The sequence below is a fragment of the Macrobrachium nipponense genome, chromosome 35 (genome assembly GCF_015104395.2).
Source record: "Macrobrachium nipponense isolate FS-2020 chromosome 35, ASM1510439v2, whole genome shotgun sequence".
Taxonomy (NCBI): domain Eukaryota; kingdom Metazoa; phylum Arthropoda; class Malacostraca; order Decapoda; family Palaemonidae; genus Macrobrachium; species Macrobrachium nipponense.
This window is the reverse complement of record NC_061096.1, coordinates 181,187-200,660: the sequence shown is the minus strand read 5'-3', so window position 1 is coordinate 200,660 and position 19,474 is coordinate 181,187. Positions and strand designations below refer to the sequence as shown.

The following is a 19,474-nucleotide window of genomic DNA, read 5'->3' as shown; positions in this document are numbered from 1 at the left end:
ACTCAGGTCAAGGATATCTAATGATGATAATTCCAAGTCAAAGTGTGTTAGCAGCATTTTTTTTATCCTGGATCACAGATTTCATTTATTACTTCCAAGTTTGCTAAGGCACTACAACGAAAGACTGTGAGAGTCAACAACTTGTTTTACAAGGTTTTCAGTCCCAGCCAAAGGAGGGACAATTTGATATGTAATATTAAGAAGCTGAGAGTTGTAATTGTTGATGAGTTACCAGGTAGTATTTCTGCACCTGGCATGTATAAGGTTTATCAAATGATGCAGGGTTAAGGGATTAAACTGCAGATGAAATTTCATCATTCCGACACTGTCTCAGAGATTGAATTGATGGTGGGTTGTGATTATTTTGCTGATTTTGTTGGTGGTGTTATCCAGTATGAAGGTGTTAAATTGTTTGAGACACCTGGTGGTTGCATTCTGTTTGGTAATATTCCCTCGCAATTTTTCAATAACCTGGAAGCTTCCATTAAGACATAAGTTGTTATTTTTAGATTAACTGCTAATATTTCTCCTCTTCATGTTAGTGATTTGATTGAAGAGAATAATGAATAAATTCTTAAATTATGGGAACTCGAATCCAACTGCCCCATCTGTGGAAGATGATTGTGTCTACAGAAAGTATGTCAATAGTGTTGGGTATCCGAATGGAGAGTATTTTGTTCGTCTTCCCTGGAAAGAAAATTGCCCTCTTTTGCCCAACAACTATAGAATGGCTTTAGGGCAAGTGTATTCATTAAGGAAAAATCTATCCAAGGTTCCTGGACGCTTGGATGCATACCATAATATCAACCAGGATTAGTTAAAATAGAATTTTATTGAGAAAGTTACTGATGCAGTAGTTGGTACTAATACATTTTATATTCCGCATCATGGAGTGCTTAAAGATTCGGACACTATCCCCTTAAGGATAATATATAATAGCAGTGCTCGAGAAGGAAAAGATAATCCTTTTCTCAATGATTGTTTAATCAAAGGTGATGTTTTGTTAAAGTTTAGAGTCAATTATTTTGCATTTAGTGCAGATATTAGCAAGGCATTTTTGTGGGTAGGCCTGCAGAATGTTGATCGAGGTTTTGTTATGTTTCTATGATTCCGAGATTTGCAGAACCCAGAAGCAGGTTTAGACACCTATAGATTTGCTAGTGTGCTGTGTGGTAGCACATCACCTGCATTTTTGTTGATGGCAACACTTCACTTTCATTTGAGTAGGTCAGGTAGCCCCTTTAAGAATTTGATTGCCAAATCCTTTTATGTTAATAATCTTTAGGGTAGTACATCTGATAAATAGAATTGTTAGAGTTTTATGCTGAGGCTAACAAGCAACTGAGTAGTGCCAAAATGCCACCCAGGACTTGGGTAACTAACAATGAGAAACTTAAACTAAAATCGAAGAAGATAACAGTGGTTATGTTGTTCCTACCACTACTTCAGTTCCTGGATTGAATTGGGATGTCAACTCAGACATGCTTAGTCTGAAGTCGGCTAAAATATTTGTACCTGAAGTAATCACTAAATGCAATTTATTTAGTTTGGTCTCAACTGTTTTTGATCCACTAGGATTCCTTTGTCCAGTAATCATAAAGGGTAAAATCCTTATTCAAGCTGCTTAGAGGACAAATGTCTCCTGGAATGATCCATTAATTAGAGAATTTTTAAGAAGTTGAATGGAATTATATAAAGAGTTCAAGGCACTTAGTGAATTTTCAGTGCCTCGCCTAGTTGCAACTCATGGAATATGCTATGCTTAGCACATATTTTGTAACACCTCGATTGATCCAGTTAAGGTTGAATGTTTGCTTGAAGTTAGAAAATGTTATTCTTTGGAGAAGATTGTTGTGATAACGAAATATGTATTTCAGTTTCTGAAAAAAATTGTTACTCTGGATATCACCCAGTTGAGCGTCAAAGATAACGTTACCAGATCCACTAGTTTATTAGCTTGTCTGTCGAATGTTCTGATTTGATGAAGAACTTAGGTCTATATTTTGATCCTTCCATTTTACTGATGAAGTCAAGAGGTCGCCTCCAGCATGCTGAGATTGCTGTGAATTCCAAATACTCTGAACTAGTACCACCGGGAGAACATTTAACTAACCTTTTCATTCTAAAGTCACATAGGTATAATTAACATGGAGGAGTACAGGAAATTCTTGCTACTATTTGTAGACAAGTTTGGAGCCCCAAGGGAAAGCAAGCAGTATGCAGTCATTAGAAAATATGTTATCAGCAGGAAAGGTGAAGGTAAACCCTGTGTTTACCCTCCCTGGTCCCCCTGCTTTACCTTTCCATAGAGTTGTTTTGAACAGACTATATGAGAATGCAAATGTTGATTATTTTGGACCTCTTGTCATTACAAAGACTGAAGATAATGAGCCAAGTAAGGTTTATATCTGTTTGTTTACAGAGCAGTTCACTTAGATATGGCATTTATTATGAAAGCAGAATCATTCTTATTAATTTTTCATGGGTTTTATGGCACTTTTTATGGTCTGTCCCCAAACAGATAATTTCAGATAATGGGAAAAATTTTAAAGCAACTGCCAAGTTTCTTGAGGAAATGTGTAGTGATCCTCGAATACGAAAGTAGTTCAGTAATCGTGGTATTGTTTGGAAATTCATCGTTCTAACACCTTGGCAAGGTGGCTTCTATGAAAGGATGATTAAGTTGTTTAAGAATGTTTGCAAAAGATTTGTTTCGTAAGAGAGTCAGTTTTAGATGAACTTCAGGCGATGGTTGTTGAGGTTCAATCTCGTGTTATATCAACAGTGATAGGATGTCTTCAGAACCCTTGACACCTTCACTTCTCTTATATGGCAGATCAATTGAAGCTATGCCACCAGTAGTTTTAGTGGATGAATCTAATCCTACTTACATGGACCACTTTCAGTTGAATAAGCAATTTTTCTTATTTTCTTGTATCATTTCCAAGTTTGAGAAGGTCTGATAGAATGAATATATAGTTTCCTTAAGATAACATCATTATGGTTCTGATAGGCTAAGGAACGGGAGTAATCCTAAAGTTGGGTATGTTGTTTTGGTCATGTCAGTACACGAATAGTAGAAAAGCTTGTACCTTTAGAGGTTAGTGAACCAGTGGATGAGGAACTTATAAGTAATCTTGATGATAATGTGAATACAGATGTTCCTAGTTCTGAAATGTCTCATCCCCATGATTGAAACACTCCTCAGCGTGCTAGCAAAACTAGAGCTACACTAGAGAGGAGAGAGCTCATAAAACAAGGAGCTCTGTAAGTAAGTTTAGTTCTTATGTGAGAAATCACCTTCCTTTTTTTGTTGCTTATTTTTTGGGGGGATAGGCCCGGGAATGTCATAAAATGACAGTTAATTTCCATTTCCATCAAAAGAAAAGTGTTCATTTTTATATAGTTAATTTTACTGTAGATTTATTGTGAGTTAATAATTAATAATTGCTAATTAATATTTCTTAATTGCAAGTCATATTTTTTACCTGTATTTCGCCAATGTGACAAGAATTTCCCTCCATTTGTTTTCCGCCTTAACGTTGGTATTATGTGCTTCTGTCCTGGCTTCTGAGCACACATGGCATTTTAAAGGGACGTTCATGGGTCTCGATAATGGTGATCATTACCATTCTGTATTAATTAAAATTATGTAATCACTTCTTGTGCTATCATGAATCTTCTAGAAGACATCGAACTAGCTAAGTATTTTATACAAGTTAATTTGCATGTTTGGCCAATGTGTATGGAGGAGTTATAAAAGAATGCTAGGTTGGTTCTTGTCTCTGTGGTAGGTGAATACCAACATTATTTAAGGTATACACAAATTGATTTCTTATTTTGTATTTTAAATCCAGTGCCTAAAATTCCTACCGTTGTTACCTTCTTCAAGAAAATTATGTGCTGTTGACCATTTTGAGATACTGGAGATTATAATTTCACCACATTTGGCTTCACCTATTCTGGCACTGATTGGCTGGTAGGCCTAATAGTCGAGTTGCCACTGAAGGTAACCTAGAAATTTTTAACAGTACAAAGTTTTATTGCATGAGTTGGGTTGTTCCTATACTCGATTCCATGGGATGTCATTCTGACATTTTTGGGGAAACCATAGAAAAAGGAGAAATATAAAATGGCGGTAATGGCCACAGTCAGGAATAGAATATCGACAAAAACCTTTGAATGGATTGTTATAGAACTGTGATTTTGGGTTTCTGTACCTGTATTTTTATCCAACAAGGTATAGTAATTTAATTTTTTTTAATATTATCAGATGCATATAACATGAATTCTTCCGTTTAAAATTTGTGTCATTCCCACTTTGAACCTGTTTGGTAAGTATATTTTTTCATACTTTTTTGTTTTTCTCAAAAACTGTGCATCTTATGGGTAAGAGGTAGTTACTAAGCAAATAGGAAATTACATTCTACACAGGTTTGTTTCATTGAGATTTTGCTCTAAAATTAAAATATTTTTTCACCAACAATCCCGAAATTGAACCAGATAAAAACTTCTTTCAGTTGTCTTCTGAAGATGGAAAAAGAAACCCAAAAGATTACTGACTATAACTTGTTTACTTGCAAGTATCTATATAGTATTCAACACTCGGGTACTTTCATGCCCTAGCTGTGGCCCTTTCTCAAGAGATGTGTAGGTGGTCAGACTGGTTTAGGGCCTTAACCCAGCCTGACCACCTACACATCTCTTGAGAAAGGGCCACAGCTAAGGCATGAAAGTACTCGAGTGTTAAATACTTTGTAAAGACTTGCAAGTAAACAAGTTATACTCAGTAATCTTGTGGGGTTTTTTTCCTATCCAGAAATTGGTATGCAGATTTTTTGGAAAAAAAGTGGATAAATCGAATTTTTGTCTCACATTTCCCTCAATATCTCCTAAGCTACTATTTTACAGTAAAGTGTTATAGGGTTGGTCTTTTAAGATTATTTTTTTTTTTTTTGGGGGGGTGCATATTTCTTTTGCTTTTCTTTACACCGATAATATTTTGCAAAAAGAGACGCTAAAAAGGAAACAGACAATTTCAAGTCGATGCTAAATAGATGAAAATCGTGGTCAGTCAAGCAAAATGGAAAATAGTTTGTTTTTACAAATGAAAAATAGTTGTTACATGACTACGAAATGAATACCTTTACGAACACCATAGTAAGACAAAAATTGATAAATTCTACCATCTTGAATTTGTGTCATTCCATATTCTAAATAGCAGAAGTTTTCATGGTTTGAACTGGAATAAAAAAATTCACGTTTAATATTTGAATATATTGATTGCTTATTAATAGGAACATATTAAGAATTACTTCATTTCAGGCATGGATTCTGATCCTACCCTTAAGACCTGCAGTCACCTGGATCAAATGCAACTGTATTCAATATTTAAACAATGCAGCACCATTATTCATTTATGGATAAGAAATGACTCACCTCTTTTAATTTGATGTGATAAAGTTCTAATCAATATTCAAATGGAACACTCATGGACTGAAGTAGTAATGGCTTGTAGTAATGTAAACCTACTTTTAACTGTCAAAAGGAGAAAACGAAGGTGTACATAAAACACTTAGTTATGAATATATTCTTATCAGAATGGTAAGTGTTAATAAATTGTACTGTGTAACCAAGAGACAAGCAAAGTTAAGTTTTAGTTTTAGTGGCATTGATACTTTATTGTCAGTGCAGAAAAACTTTTTGGATGCCTTATTATCATATGAATATGAAAACCTATGTAATTTATTTGTTTTTGTATATAACATTCTCTTATGGATTCTATGACCTTCAAAATTAGTTACACAAATCCAAATAAAGAATATACAGTAACGATTTCGAATAAATTTTCGTCATTAGTCTAACTTGTTTGGTCCCAATTTTCAGCCATTTTTAGAATACTTTCTTTGCATCTGATGATCTTTAAATTCATTCCACTGGAATCTCTTAAACAAAAATATAGGTAGAGAAACCAAAGTCATAATTTTATGACACTTCATTCAAAGGTCATAGTCGATTTTCTGTTCCCCACGTTAAATTGGATTTCCCCATTTCTTATGGTTCCCCAAAATGGTCAAAGAATTTTGAGTAGGGAGATTATCGCCAAATATGTAACCTGAATTTTGAGTGATTATGACATTTTGGCACTGGAGACAGAACGGATGGAAGAGGACAGAGAGGACTTCAGTCAATGGTTGCTGGTAAAGGCCCTCCCCACCCCTGTAGATGCATTCCTAGTGGGACCTGGGCAGCCCATTTTGATGCACTGATTCCACAGGCGCAAATGGAGCTGGACCATCACCACCGCCAACCTTTCTGCAACACAAAAGTGTACTCTACCAGCCCCATCCAGCTCAAGGGGAGCTGGCCTTAGTGCCAAACATCAGGGGTAGGGCCAAGGGAATGAGGAGTGTGGATATGGCAGGGGGACTCTGGTGGCAAGTGGTGGGAGAAAGGGTCACTTGTTGGACAAAGGAACTGTTTTAGATGCGATACAGTAAGCCACCTGGTCAGCCAGTGTTCAAAAAATGGCGTTGTGCCAAACGGCGCACCCCCTCCCTCGAGAGGAAGGAGAGGAAGGAGTGTATCAGCGAATAACTACCCTCCCAGCACTCCTAGGGCCAGTGGCATAGCAACAGGAGGAGAGACAGCAGGCCCCGGTGGAGTAGTGCCAACTACTGTCAGCTGGTAGGTGGGGGTCTTCCCCCACCAGTGACTGCTCCCTCTGCCCCAGGGGTGTGTGTATCCTTGGGGGAAACAGAGCAGATGTCTCCCCCCGCCTCTCCTTCTTGCGAGAGTGGAGATTCAGTTGCTTCCATTCTTGAGGTGGGAATTGGAACAGGCATACCATGCCTTCCTAGACAGTGGAGCATGCGTTTCTTTGATCGAGGGACGCTTGGTGATGGGCGCCATTATGGGGTCGAAGGGATGTCTGTTATTAAACAGTCATCATATAATACTCCAGAGAACTGTACAGCAAGTGATCTCCTTGGGTGGATGAGTTTTGACTCACAAATTCCATGTGGTGCCCACCACCCACATGGATGTTATTCCCATTATTCTGGGAATTGGCTTCGGGTGTGAGCACAAGGTGGCTCTCTATAGGGTCGCCGAAGGGGGAGTGGAAGTGCCGATGCCAGTGGGAACTGGGCTGTTCCCACAGCTTCCCGTCTTGGGAGAGTGCCGACCGTGCATCAAAGTAGCCCAGGCAGCAAGAAAGGGGAATGGGGGTGGTACCCATTAGCCCTGAGTAGGGGGGGGGGGAATTCCTTCCTCCCATCTTTACTACCTTCCTCTCATCCCAGCACAGAAGATAAAAGAAGGAACAGTAGTATATATTAATTCCCATAGAAAGTGAGCAGCTTTATGTTGCCAGGTGTCGCTACCATCATTGATGGAAAGACAAATGTACCTTCTATTAATGAGAGTGGTAATAGATTAGCATTAAGTAACGATTCTCTTTGTGATTTAGAAGTGTGCACCCTTGTCGGTCTGACTACATAGAGTCAAGGTCGTGGCTAACCATGGCTTAGAAAACTATTGCAGACAGCTATCAAAGCAACACCTTTGAATTACCGCAGTTGCATAGGAGACATAATAAGAGTATATCAAGATGTAATTGCAATAGGAGAATTAACAAGGTACTGTTTAAAATAGGAGACCATTCCACTATCCGAACTAAACTCCTTAAGGGGGGTAGTGCATTACTTGAGTTCTTGGCAGCGTGCCTTCAGCCCCTAGCTGCAACCCCCTTTGTTCCTTTTACTGTTCCCCTGTTCACAATCTCTTTCTTCCATCTTACTTTCCACCCTCTCCTAACAATTGCTTCATAGTGCAGCTGTGAGGTTTTTTCTCCTGTTACACCTTTCAAACTTTTTACTGTCAATTTATGTTTCAGCACTGAATGACCTATAGCTCCCAGTGCTTTGCCTTGGCCCAAATTCTCTCTTTAATTCAATTCAATTATGTTCGAACTAAGCCTTATAGAACTCCTGCATGTCATAAACAAGTAATTGGGGAAACCATAAATCAATTACAAGATCAGGGTATTTTTCAAGAAAGCGAGTCTCCCTGGGCTTCTCCAATTCGTTTAGTTAAAAAGAAAGATGCCTCTCTCAGGTTGTGTTGATTACAAGGACTTGAATGCCATTACAAAAGATAATATCTGTCTGTTGCCCTCAATCGAAGAGCATTTGCTTAAAGTGAGAAAAAGTACATTTTCACCACGCTAAATCTCAAGTCGGACTATCATCAAATTCCTCTAGATGACGAGAATAAAGAGAAAACGGCCTTTATAGAGATTAATCGGCTATGTGAATATAATTCCCTTCCCTTTGGATTAAAGAATGCTCCAGTTCAATTTTCACAAGTAATGATGTCAGTTTTAGCTTCCTTAAAGGCCATGGTGTTTTTGTATATCTAGATGATATCATTGTAGTTGGTGCTACTGTAGAGGAGCATATAGCTAAATCGATAGAAGCTTTAGAAGCATTAAGGTGCCATGGTATGAAAATAAATTTAGAAATATGTAAATTTTTCTAAGCCGAAATAGAGTTTTTGGCGCACACAGTAACTTCTAAAGGCCTTAAGCCTTATGCCGATAAAGTTGTAGCAATTAAAGAATTTCCATAGCCTAAGCATGCGAAGGTTGTAGCCAGCTTCCTTGAACTCGCGGGATATTATCAGAAATTCATAAGAAACTTTGGACAGATAGCGAGACTGTTACATGCATTACGGAAACAACCTGATATCCAATGGGGTGAAAATGATGAAGATGCTTTTCAGAAATTAAAAGATGCACTGGTGAGCAACAAACTCGTGGCTTACCCAAGGTTTGATTCCCCCTTTTTAGTGACCACAGATGCGAGTGATATTGCAATAGGATGCGCAATCTCTCAGATTGACAATTTAGGTAATGAAAAACCAGTTTGTTTTGCATTGCACGCATTAAAAGGGGCAGAGAAATATGGTTCCTGAAGAGAAACCACTATTTTTTATTGGGGCATAAAATAAAGAATTTCACATATCACCGACCATTACCACACCTGCTTAAGAAGAATGAGGTTACCAAAGGCTGAGCTCATTGGATCAAGCGAATTTTAGAATTTTATATCATAAAGGTCAAACATATTTCTGGATAAAGCAATAGGGTCACGGATGCTTTCTCCAGGAACATCGTAAAAGTAACAACTCGTGTTGCAAAGCATAAGAAAGAACTACGAAAGAAACCTCATGGCATTGATGGCATAGGCAATGCCGGCACTAGTGAAATTAACATTGCGACAAGTCAAATCAATGACGGTCAATCAGATGTAAACGAGGTGCATAGAAAACAGGAATCTTGCGAGCCCTTACAGGTGAGTGGGAGTGGCCGAGGCAGCAGCTGGTTGAATGCAGGTGGAACTCCATCTAGGGAATTCCAGAATAGATGCCCAGAGAATAAAAGTGTGGTTGATGTTTGTGGCTAGTGTGCTAGAATTGGTTGAAAGTCATTGGTCTGAAGTCTCGACTAGCCAGATCAAGGCCTGCCAAAGGATATGTTCTTCATTGAAGAAGATGTCTTATTGTGTAGTTATGAGAAACGGCCCAGTGATATCCGATGCCGAGTCGTCCTTCCTCAAGCTTTGACAGAGAAAGCCATGCACATGATTCATGTTAGCCCTTATGATGGGCATGTATGCATAGAAAGATCTCTTAGAGCCCACGACCACTTCTTTTGGTTTAGCATGCATTGGGAATAACTAGATTTGTTAATAACTGTCACGTGTATAATACAATAAAGAGCATTGACATGTGATTCCAAAGACCTGATTGTGGCCTGTGGTGCCTGTAAATTGGGATAGAGTGCATATGGATGTGGTAGGACCGCTATCTCCAGTGCAAGTAAAACCTAAATATATTTGTGTTTGTGGATGCGTTCACACGTTTCACGCACGTGTGTGCGATGAAAGGCAAGTCATCAAAAGAAGTGGCTAGAGCATTACGTTCCCTTGTAAATCGGTTTGGGTGTCCTAGAACAGTGATTTCAGACAATGGCAGAGAGTTCATAAATGAAATTATTCGCAAATTTATGGCTCTTTTGCAAGTAAGGCATTTTACCATACGGCTTATCGGCTGTGCACAAATAGATTAGTTGAGCCTCATAAGCATGAAGTGATTAATATCTTAAAGTACCTAATTGCAGATCACCTGACATCCTGGCCGTCTCTGTTGCGGACGGCTGAGATGGCTATGAACGTCTCTTATAACAGCTCAATTATGGACATTGCCATATTCTGTGGTCTTGGGCATTCAGCAGATGCGACTCTGCTTGTTGGAACAATACCAGGTTTGGTTTTGTAATTTGACCCGATGAGTGCTGTCAACAGCAACTGCTGTTGAGGGCAAATGAAAAGTATCAGTTGCGGTATGATAAACACTTTCGAATTCATGATTCTCCAATCCAGTAAGGGGATAGAATCTATCTAAAGAGAATGCAACTGCCGAAACACAAGCTCGAACCGGCATATACGGGACAGTATCGTGTGAAGGAGACCAAACACTCATCTGAGGTTATTCAGCATATCCGCACTTGGAGCATGAGCGAGCACCACCTGTCGCTCCTGCCCGCAGTGCTTGAGGACAGCTTAGCACTACACACCAATAAACCAGTAGCCCCATACCCAGGGTTGGTTGGGTATCTCAGTGAAGAGCCAGTGGAACATGCAAGAGCGCAGGTGTATTGTTTTTGTTGGTTACTGCTTTCACCATTTTCTTTTGTGTTGAGAGTAATTCAGGACTGGAACAAAAGGGAGAGAAAAAACCTCTTGTTATATTTTGTGGTATTGATCTGTTTTCCAGGGAAGAGTGAGGTATTTCGTTTTGGAGTTCTTAAAACCGGAAGAGGAAGGCAGAAAAGAATGATTTTTTTTCTAAATAAATCAATGATATTTTTGTGTATCCAATTCACTTGTAACTTTTGGCTTGTACGCAAGTCAAATGGCCCACTTAGAGATAGTAAATTTGAATTAGTTAAGTCAGTACCTTCGAGGGACGAAATTATGGGTGGGATAAGGTAAGGGTTGCAGGGATCTCTTCAAGCTCTGAACTCTTACAAGGAGCCATAAGGGAACCTCCAACGGCCATCTTCTCTCAGCAGCCAACCCCCAAAAGTTCGTTGATGTTTGGTGTCAAATATTCTGACACTTATTGACTGGTAGGCCTAAGGAGAGGAGGTAGAACCAATCACATCCAGGAGGGAATATATCGGGGGTTGTGAGGAACTAAAGGAACTGAGAGAAGGACCCCACCCCGGCGTGCCCCTTGAAGGACGGGAATTACACGCCGGCCGGTCATAAATAGGGGAAGACTTGTATTCCCTTGCTGCCCTCTGCCGATCCCGCCCCCACCCCTCCAGAATCTAACTCGCGGTTACTGTAGATTTTAATTCAGATTCACTTGGTCCTATGTATGTTACCCTAAAATACAGTTACTGTGGAGATTTAACCTAGATCGTTTGATTTGTGCATGACCCACAATAAGACTAGAATCCCACGTGACCCAATCATAAACTGTCAAAAACAACAAGAGAGAGAGAGAGAGAGAGAGAGAGAGAGAGAGAGAGAGATAGAGAGAGAGAGAGAGAGCGAGCTTAGTGACCCAGTTATGAATAACGACTATCAACATTAAAAGCTTTGGAAATAAAGGCGACATTTTTCCTGAGGGGTCGGCAGGCAAAGGTCTCTTTGGGATTAGGGAAGCACCCAGTCCCCACTAACTGCCAGGGCCCTCTGTGGTGTGAATATAATATGAAATGAATATAACGAGGATTAAGTCAAGGGTGAGGGAGGGAGGGAGGAGGCAGCCATTCTTGGCGTCTGTGATGGTAATTGCTTCATAGCAAAGGAAGTTAAAGGAAAGGAAAACGCATTTTCGAGAAGTTCGGCAGCAAGGAGCATTAGCGCATTTTGTTGGAGGTGCATATTCTTGTGATGGTTCTAGAATCTGTCGGTAGGAGTGTTGTGGAACTCGTCAGGCGCCGTCGTGACGTGAGAAACGCCGTGATTTCTGATGCAATATCTCGTCTAGATTCTTCGGAGAAGTTTTGGTAATCTCGGGAGTCTGTGATGCTCGCCCCAGGATGCCGTATAAATACGACGGATGAAGCAGGAGAAAGCAGACTGCAGAGTTCATCAGTTAGTCACAGAGAGATATCCTCAGTAAGAGCCACAGATCATCCGAGAGAGATAAGAGAAAAAGGGACCGACAAAGGATCAGAAGAAAAGTTGCTCGAGAGTTGGTTGGATTCTGGTCTAGTCGTCTTCAGGAGATGACGACCGAGTTATTTCGACGTTGGGGAAGACTTCAGAGAAGAAATGTCCTGCTAGAGATTTTGGAGAGTTCCTGCCTTTCAAGTATCAAGCGCTAGACTATTTTCTGCAATACGGAGTCAAGAGGACGTCTGCAATCACCGTTTTCTCCTTTTGTGAAGCCATCGCTTCGAGTCGCTAACCTAAGCAGCAAGTATTTGAATTACCTCACTGTTCCCCCAGTTTATGCAGTGTAAGATTCTATCTTTTTATGTAAATAGGAGGTACCATTCTGCATTTACCTTTGTTAGTAAGCTTGTAAATAAACCTTTGTTGTGTTTAGTGTTTACTTTCTATATTCGTATCCCCAGTTTCAACTGTTGGTGGCGTTTGAAAATTTTTTTTTTATTTATTTCATATCGAACCTGAAGTGCGGACCTCTCTAACAGATGCCGTAACATTGTGGCGACCTTTGGCCAGGATATTTCGACACCGTAACAGTTTGAAATGGAGAATATAGAAAGAACCAGAATGAGTGAGATGGTGAAAGAGTTTATTGAGTCAGGCAAGCTCCTAGGTCTAGAGGGGAATGATCTCCGTGAGTAAGTTGAAAGGAAAGAAAGGGAAAAGTATGAGAGAGATGAAAGAGCGGTTGAGAGAGAGGAGAGAGCAGCTGAGAGAGAGGAAAGAGCAGCTGAGAGAGAAATGCAGCAACAAGAAAGAGAGTGCAGTGCTAAAATTAGTACCAAAGTTTGATGAGGAAGATGTTACGACATATTTCATGTCTTTTGAGAAGTTAATGGAATGAGTAGGATCTCCTAAAGAAGAAACGTGGACTTTATATTTGCAGTCAGTTTTGAGTGGTAGGTCACTTACTGTGTATAGTTGCATGTCTAAGGAGGATTGTGATAATTACGATATCGTGAAAGAAACTGTTCTTAGCGCGTATAGGCTAGTACCGGAGGCATACCGTAAGAAATTTAGAAATTTGAGAAGGATGAAATATTCTGTATGTAGAATACGGTAAGAAGTTAGAAAGGCTGTTTTTTGATTGGTTAACTTCTGCTAAAGTTGAGGATTTTGATCCTTTGAAGAACTTAGTGTTGTTAGAAAATTAAAACTCAAAGATAACGTATCCCCTGAGATTAAACTTTATATAGAGGATAGGCGAGAAGTATCTTTTGCAGGAGCAACTAGGCTAGCTGATGAATATAGTCTAACTCATAATTTGAGTGTTAGTAAGAAATGAAATGATCCTTCGTCTGGTAGAGTACAAAGCAGTAAAGGTTTCAGTCCTAGTAATAGCAATGTGAGTAAAAGTGACTATTCCTGTTATACATGCAGAAAACCTGGTCATACGTCTAAGGTTTGTAAGAATAAAAAGGCATCTAGTGGCTCAGAATTAACTTGTTTCCGATGTAATGGGAAAGGGCATTTAGCAAGAAATTGTGCGGTAGAGAGGAAGGACGGTAAGAAACCAGTATCGCTAGTTAACCTTTCATCAAGTAGGAATGATGTGATGAGAGAAACTAGGAAAATTTTTGGTGAATTTCTGTCAGATGGCGTAGTTTCCTCTCTTGGAAGAGTGTGTTCGAGAGAAGTAGTCTTGCTTCGAGACACAGGAGCTGCTGTCTCACTGATTAGGAGAGAAAGTGTGCCGAACAGGGCAGAAATCAATACGTGATGAATTAGGCTCTAACATTTTGGATAAGGATGAGGTAGTCAAGCTGCAGAGAGAGGATGAGACACTAACTCGAATTTTTTAATGTGAGCTGGATGATGATCTCGAAGATGATATGCGTAAGGAAACTTTTCATTTAAAGGACAAAGTTTTGTGTCGTTATGTTCTTGAGGATTATAAAAACAATTTAAGAGCTAGTAGGCAACTTGCGGAGGAGAACGGAAGCCCGAACGGAAGTCAAGGGGGAACTGAAGGAAAACATGATCTTAGAGCAAAAGAGAGAAGTTTGTGTGTAAGAGATAAAGTTTTAGTACTAGTCCATAAAGAAGGTTCCGCTTTACCTTATAAGTTCGAAGGTCCTTTTTCAATTTTAGAGAAGAGGGGAAATATGCATTATGGAATTAATGTGGGTAAGAGTAGAGCAAAGGCAATGAATGTAAACTTGCTTCAGAATTATAAAGAACGCCCTGTGCCATGGCCTCCGCCCGTGTGACAGTGTTACTGAGAGAAATTAGTTTTGAGAAAAACACAAGAGATGTTTTTTTTTTAGTATTTATAAGTTTTAATCAGAGTTCAGAAAACGGAAAAAGTAAGAGAGAAGGATAATGAATTAGCTGATAGCCTCTCTAGAGATTTCTCAGAATGAGTAGCCTAATAACTGTTTTCTGTTATCGCACGAGTGAGTGTGTGAGTGGAGAAGCGTGCATGTTTGACTGGATTAAAGCTTTATGCAGAATTGTTTCCCTGCTGTTTAATTCTTGCTTCACATTAAAAGAAAAAAAAAAAAATCAGTTGATTTCATTTTTTTTCTCTTTTGGGGGGGGGGGGGGGTTCGGGGGGGGGTTGGGGGCATGTGATGGTAATTGCTTCATAGCAAAGGAAGTTAAAGGAAAGGAAAACGCATTTTCGAGAAGTTCGGCAGCAAGGAGGCATTAGCGCATTTTGTTGGAGGTGCATATTCTTGTGATGGTTCTAGAATCGGCAGGAGTGTTGTGGAACTCGTCAGGCGCCGTCGTGATGTGAGAAACGCCGCGATTTCTGATGCAATACCTCGTCTAGATTCTTCGGAGAAGTTCCGGTAATCTCGGGAGTCTGTGATGCTCGCCGTAGGCCCTGCCCTCAGGATGCCGTATAAATACGACGGACGAAGCAGGAGAAAGCAGACTGCAGAGTTCATCAGTTAGTCACAGAGAGATATCCTCAGTAAGAGCCACAGATCAGATTATCAGTGAGAGATCAGCAGCAGCGGAAATCATCCAAGAGAGATAAGAGAAAAAGGGACCGACGAAGGATCAGAAGAAATGTTGCTCGAGAGTTGGTTGACGGTTGATTCTGGTCTAGTCGTCTTCAGGAGATGACGACCGAGTTATTTCGACGTTGGGGAAGACTTCAGAGAAGAAATGTCCTGCTAGAGAGTTTTGGAGAGTTCCTGCCTTTCAAGTATCAAGAGTAGACTATTTTCTGCAATACAGAGTCAAGAGGACGTCTGCAATCGCCGTTTCTCCTTTTGTGAAGCCATCGCTTCGAGTCGCTAACTAAGTAGCAAGTATTTGAATTACCTCACTGTTCCCCCAGTTCATGCATGTAAGATTCTATCTTTTTATATAAATAGGAGATACCATTCTGCATTTACCTTTGTTAGTAAGCTTGTAAATAAACCTTTGTTGTGTTTAGTGTTTCTTTCTATATTCGTATCCCCAGTTTCAACTGTTGGCGTTGAGAATTTATTTTATTTATTTCATATCGAACCTGAAGCGGATCTCTCTAACAGAGGCCGTAACAGCGTCCTCGGTCTTTGAGTTGCATTCCTCAGTGCTTTTTTTATGTTAAATTGAAGGTGAACCCAGGGAAGGGTTCGAAAGCTTTTAATAGTTTTATAAAGTTTTACAACTGCTCCTTTAAATATAACATTGTGGACCTTAAAGACATTACTTGTGCCTTTGTAACTGAGTCTTCTATCCATTATTATTATATTATTATTATTATTATTATTATTATTATTATTATTATTATTATTATTATTATTATTATTATTATTATTGTTTTTTTTTTTTTTTTTTTTTTTTTTTTTGCTCTATCACAGTCCTCCAATTCAACTGGGTGGTATTTATAGTGTGGGGTTCCGGGTTGCATCCTGCCTCCTTAGGAGTCCATCACTTTTCTTACTATGTGCGCCATTTCAAGGATCACACTCTTCTGCATGGGTCCTGGAGCTACTTCAGCATCTAGTTTTTCTGGATTCCTTTTCAGGGATCTTGGGATTGTGCCTAGTGCTCCTATGAATATGGGTACGATTTCCACTGGCATATCCCATATCCTTATTTTCTATTTTCCAGATCTTGATACTTTTTTACCATTTTTTCTATCTCTTTCTCTTCAACTCTGGTGTCCCATGGTATTGCGACATCAATGAGTGATACTTCTTCTTGATTTTGTCAATCAACGTCACATCGGGTCACTATTTGCACGTATCACCCTATCTGTTCTGATACCATAGTCCCAGAGGATCTTTGCCTGATCGTTTTCTATCACTCCCTCAGGTTGGTGCTCGTACCACTTATTACTGCAAGGTAGCTGATGTTTCTTGCACAGGCTCCAGTGGAGGGCTTTTGCCACTGAATCATGCCTCATTTTGTACTGGTTCTGTGCAAGTGCCGGACATTCGCTTGCTATGTGGTTTATGGTTTAATTTTTCGTATTGCACTTCCTACATATGGGAGAGATGTTATTTCCGTCTATCGTTCTTTGAACAATATCTGGTTCTTAGGGCTTGATCTTGTGCTGCTGTTATCATTCCTTCAATTTCCTTCTTTAGCTCTCCCCTCTGTAGCCATTGCCACGTGCCATCGCTGGCTAGTTCTTTAGTCTGTCTCATGTATTGTCCGTGCATTGGTTTGTTGTGCTAGTCCTCTGTTCTGTTTGTCATTGTCCTGTCTCTGTATATTTCTGGGTCTTCGTCTACTTTTATTAGTCCTTCTTCCATGCACTATATTATTATTATTATTTTATTATTATTATTATTATTATTATTATTATGATTATTATTATTATTATTATTATTATTATTATTATTATTATTATTATTATTATTATTATTATTATTATTATAATTATTATTATTATTATTATTATCTGACTGATAAGGAAGAATTGGGAATGACATCTTTTCAAGAATCTGGATAAGTGATGATTTCTTACATAAAATGGAAGAGAAAATTATTCGCAAGCAAGAGCCTGTGCTATCGAAAGGCCATTTACTCTCTCTCTCTCTCTCTCTCTCTCTCTCTCTCTCTCTCTTGATTTAAAAAAAAAACATTAATTCGTGATGATAGAAGGCCCACATCTAATCTCGCTTATAATAATAATAATAATAATAATAATAATGATAATAATAATAATAATAATAATAATAATAATAATAATAATAATAATAATAATAATAATAATAATAATAATAATAATAATGGCAGAATTTACAGAATTGATTTGATACCAAATTCTCTCAATCCTTCTGGCACACTAGTATTTCTGAGCAGCTGTCCGATGCTATCATGCTGTAGGTCGTCAACGGAATTTCGGGCTGGTGTTATCAAAGGCACAGCAGGGATCAGGGACGGGCTGAGGGTCAACGTCAGGTATTCAGTGTGTCTTGTAGGTGGGGAATAGGCCTATTTCTTACGTTTTCTTTTTTTTCCGGTTTGTATTCAAGGACGTCTACATATTTCAGCCACCTTGTTGGGCCATCATCAGGGCGGGATCGCTAGTGCAATGAGCTGTTTCGGTTGGATTCGCGCTATTTATTGCAATCAAGATCAAGTGGCTTGAGGAGTCTGGTACCCTGTTTTTCATTGGGCACTGTTTGCTGCTATCGGTTCTTGATTATTTCCTGTAGGGCGCACTAGTCTTCTTTATACTGCCGATGGATTTTTCCCTTGTAGAATAAATTCTTTTTCTGCGGGGGATCTAGGTGGGCTTCCTGGAGTACCATTTCTCCATGCTCTTCCTAAAGACTTCCTGGATCCTGCGGTTGGTGTGTCCATTGTTCACTAGGACCTGGGCTGCATTCGTTCCCTCTCCTAAGGGGAAAAATCAAGAGCCTCGTTTCCCCGACCAATAGCAGCAAACAGATGAACTTGATCATCTTCTACAGGAGTGAGAAGACATGAAGCCTTATCGTAAAGAATAACCCTGCACCGTCACAGGATCCCTTGAGTTCCTCGTTGGACGAGTGGTTTTCGCGCTCGGCCACCAATCCGATGGTCCGAAGTTCGATTCTCGGCGCGGCAAAACGTGGAATCAGAGAAATGTGCATATGCATGTGGTCGTGTATAGAGAAAAAAATGTGTATTTAGATGAGTGTGTATGTATGAATTTAGGTGTGTTATATGTGAGTAGGGAAAAATAATAATAACTAACCCCACTAAATACCTAACTCTAATATCACTAGTTACAACATATTGCTATTCCATGACAAGTACAACTATCCTGCCCTTTATATTTTAATCTCATCAGTCGAGTAATAAATACCTATTCCCATTATTCTGTATTAAAAAAAAAAAACAGTAAATAAAACAAATTCCACATCTAAAATATGGAGGAAATCTAATCTCTTGACATCGACACCCACCCGTCACTAAGGCAAAAAAAGAAAAAAAATCATCATCATCAGCACCTTCCAGAGCCTCCCACCTCGCCAAAAATCACACATCAAACTCACCTACACTAAAGCAAAGGGGTTCTGCCCCATTCTATTTATCACTAATACTACTTCGATTTCATCCTTTACTCTCAATCTGTCCCCCTACCTCAACATTCCGTACCTTCACCCCACACCCAAATTACACCCTTGCCTTTCCTATACAATCCCCCGCTCCCCCCCTCCCCGGTAATCAAGCAGCTCATTGCACTCAGCGATCCCGTTCCGATGATGGCTAAACAAGGTGGCTGAAACATGTAGACGTCCTTGAAATCACAAACTCCTGGAAAAGAAAGACACGTAAGAAATACCCTGACGACTACAGCCTGTTCCCCACCTATGAGACACACCTGAATACCTGACGTTGACCCTCAGCCCGTCCCTGATCCCCCGCCGCCTTTGATAACACCAGCCCGAAAAAAATACCAGTGTGCCAGAACAACAAGTCATTAGAAGAATTGAGAACATTTTCTAACAATCTATTTCTGTAAATTCTGGCAATATTTTCAATAAAACATGTCTGAAAGGTCTGTTCCCAGGATATGCAAATAATAATATAATAATAATAATAATAATAATAATAATAATAATAATAATAATAATAATAATAATAATAATAATAATAATAATATCATGGCAAAGATCCTCTGGACTATGGTATCAGAACAGATAGGGTGTATACGTGCAAACAGACCAGACGTGACGGTGATTGACAAGTTAAGAAGAAGTATCACTCATTGATGTCGCAATACCATGGGACACCAGAGTTGAAGAGAAAGAGAGGGAAAAAATGGATAAGTATCAAGATCT

At 39.4% G+C, this 19,474-nt stretch overlaps 1 protein-coding gene across 1 annotated transcript in view; it reads right to left on the bottom strand.

Moving 5' to 3' along the window:
* LOC135208182 (uncharacterized) overlaps window positions 1–19,474 on the bottom strand; it is a 71,677-nt gene that overhangs the window by 51,138 nt on the left and 1,065 nt on the right. The window lies entirely within an intron of this gene.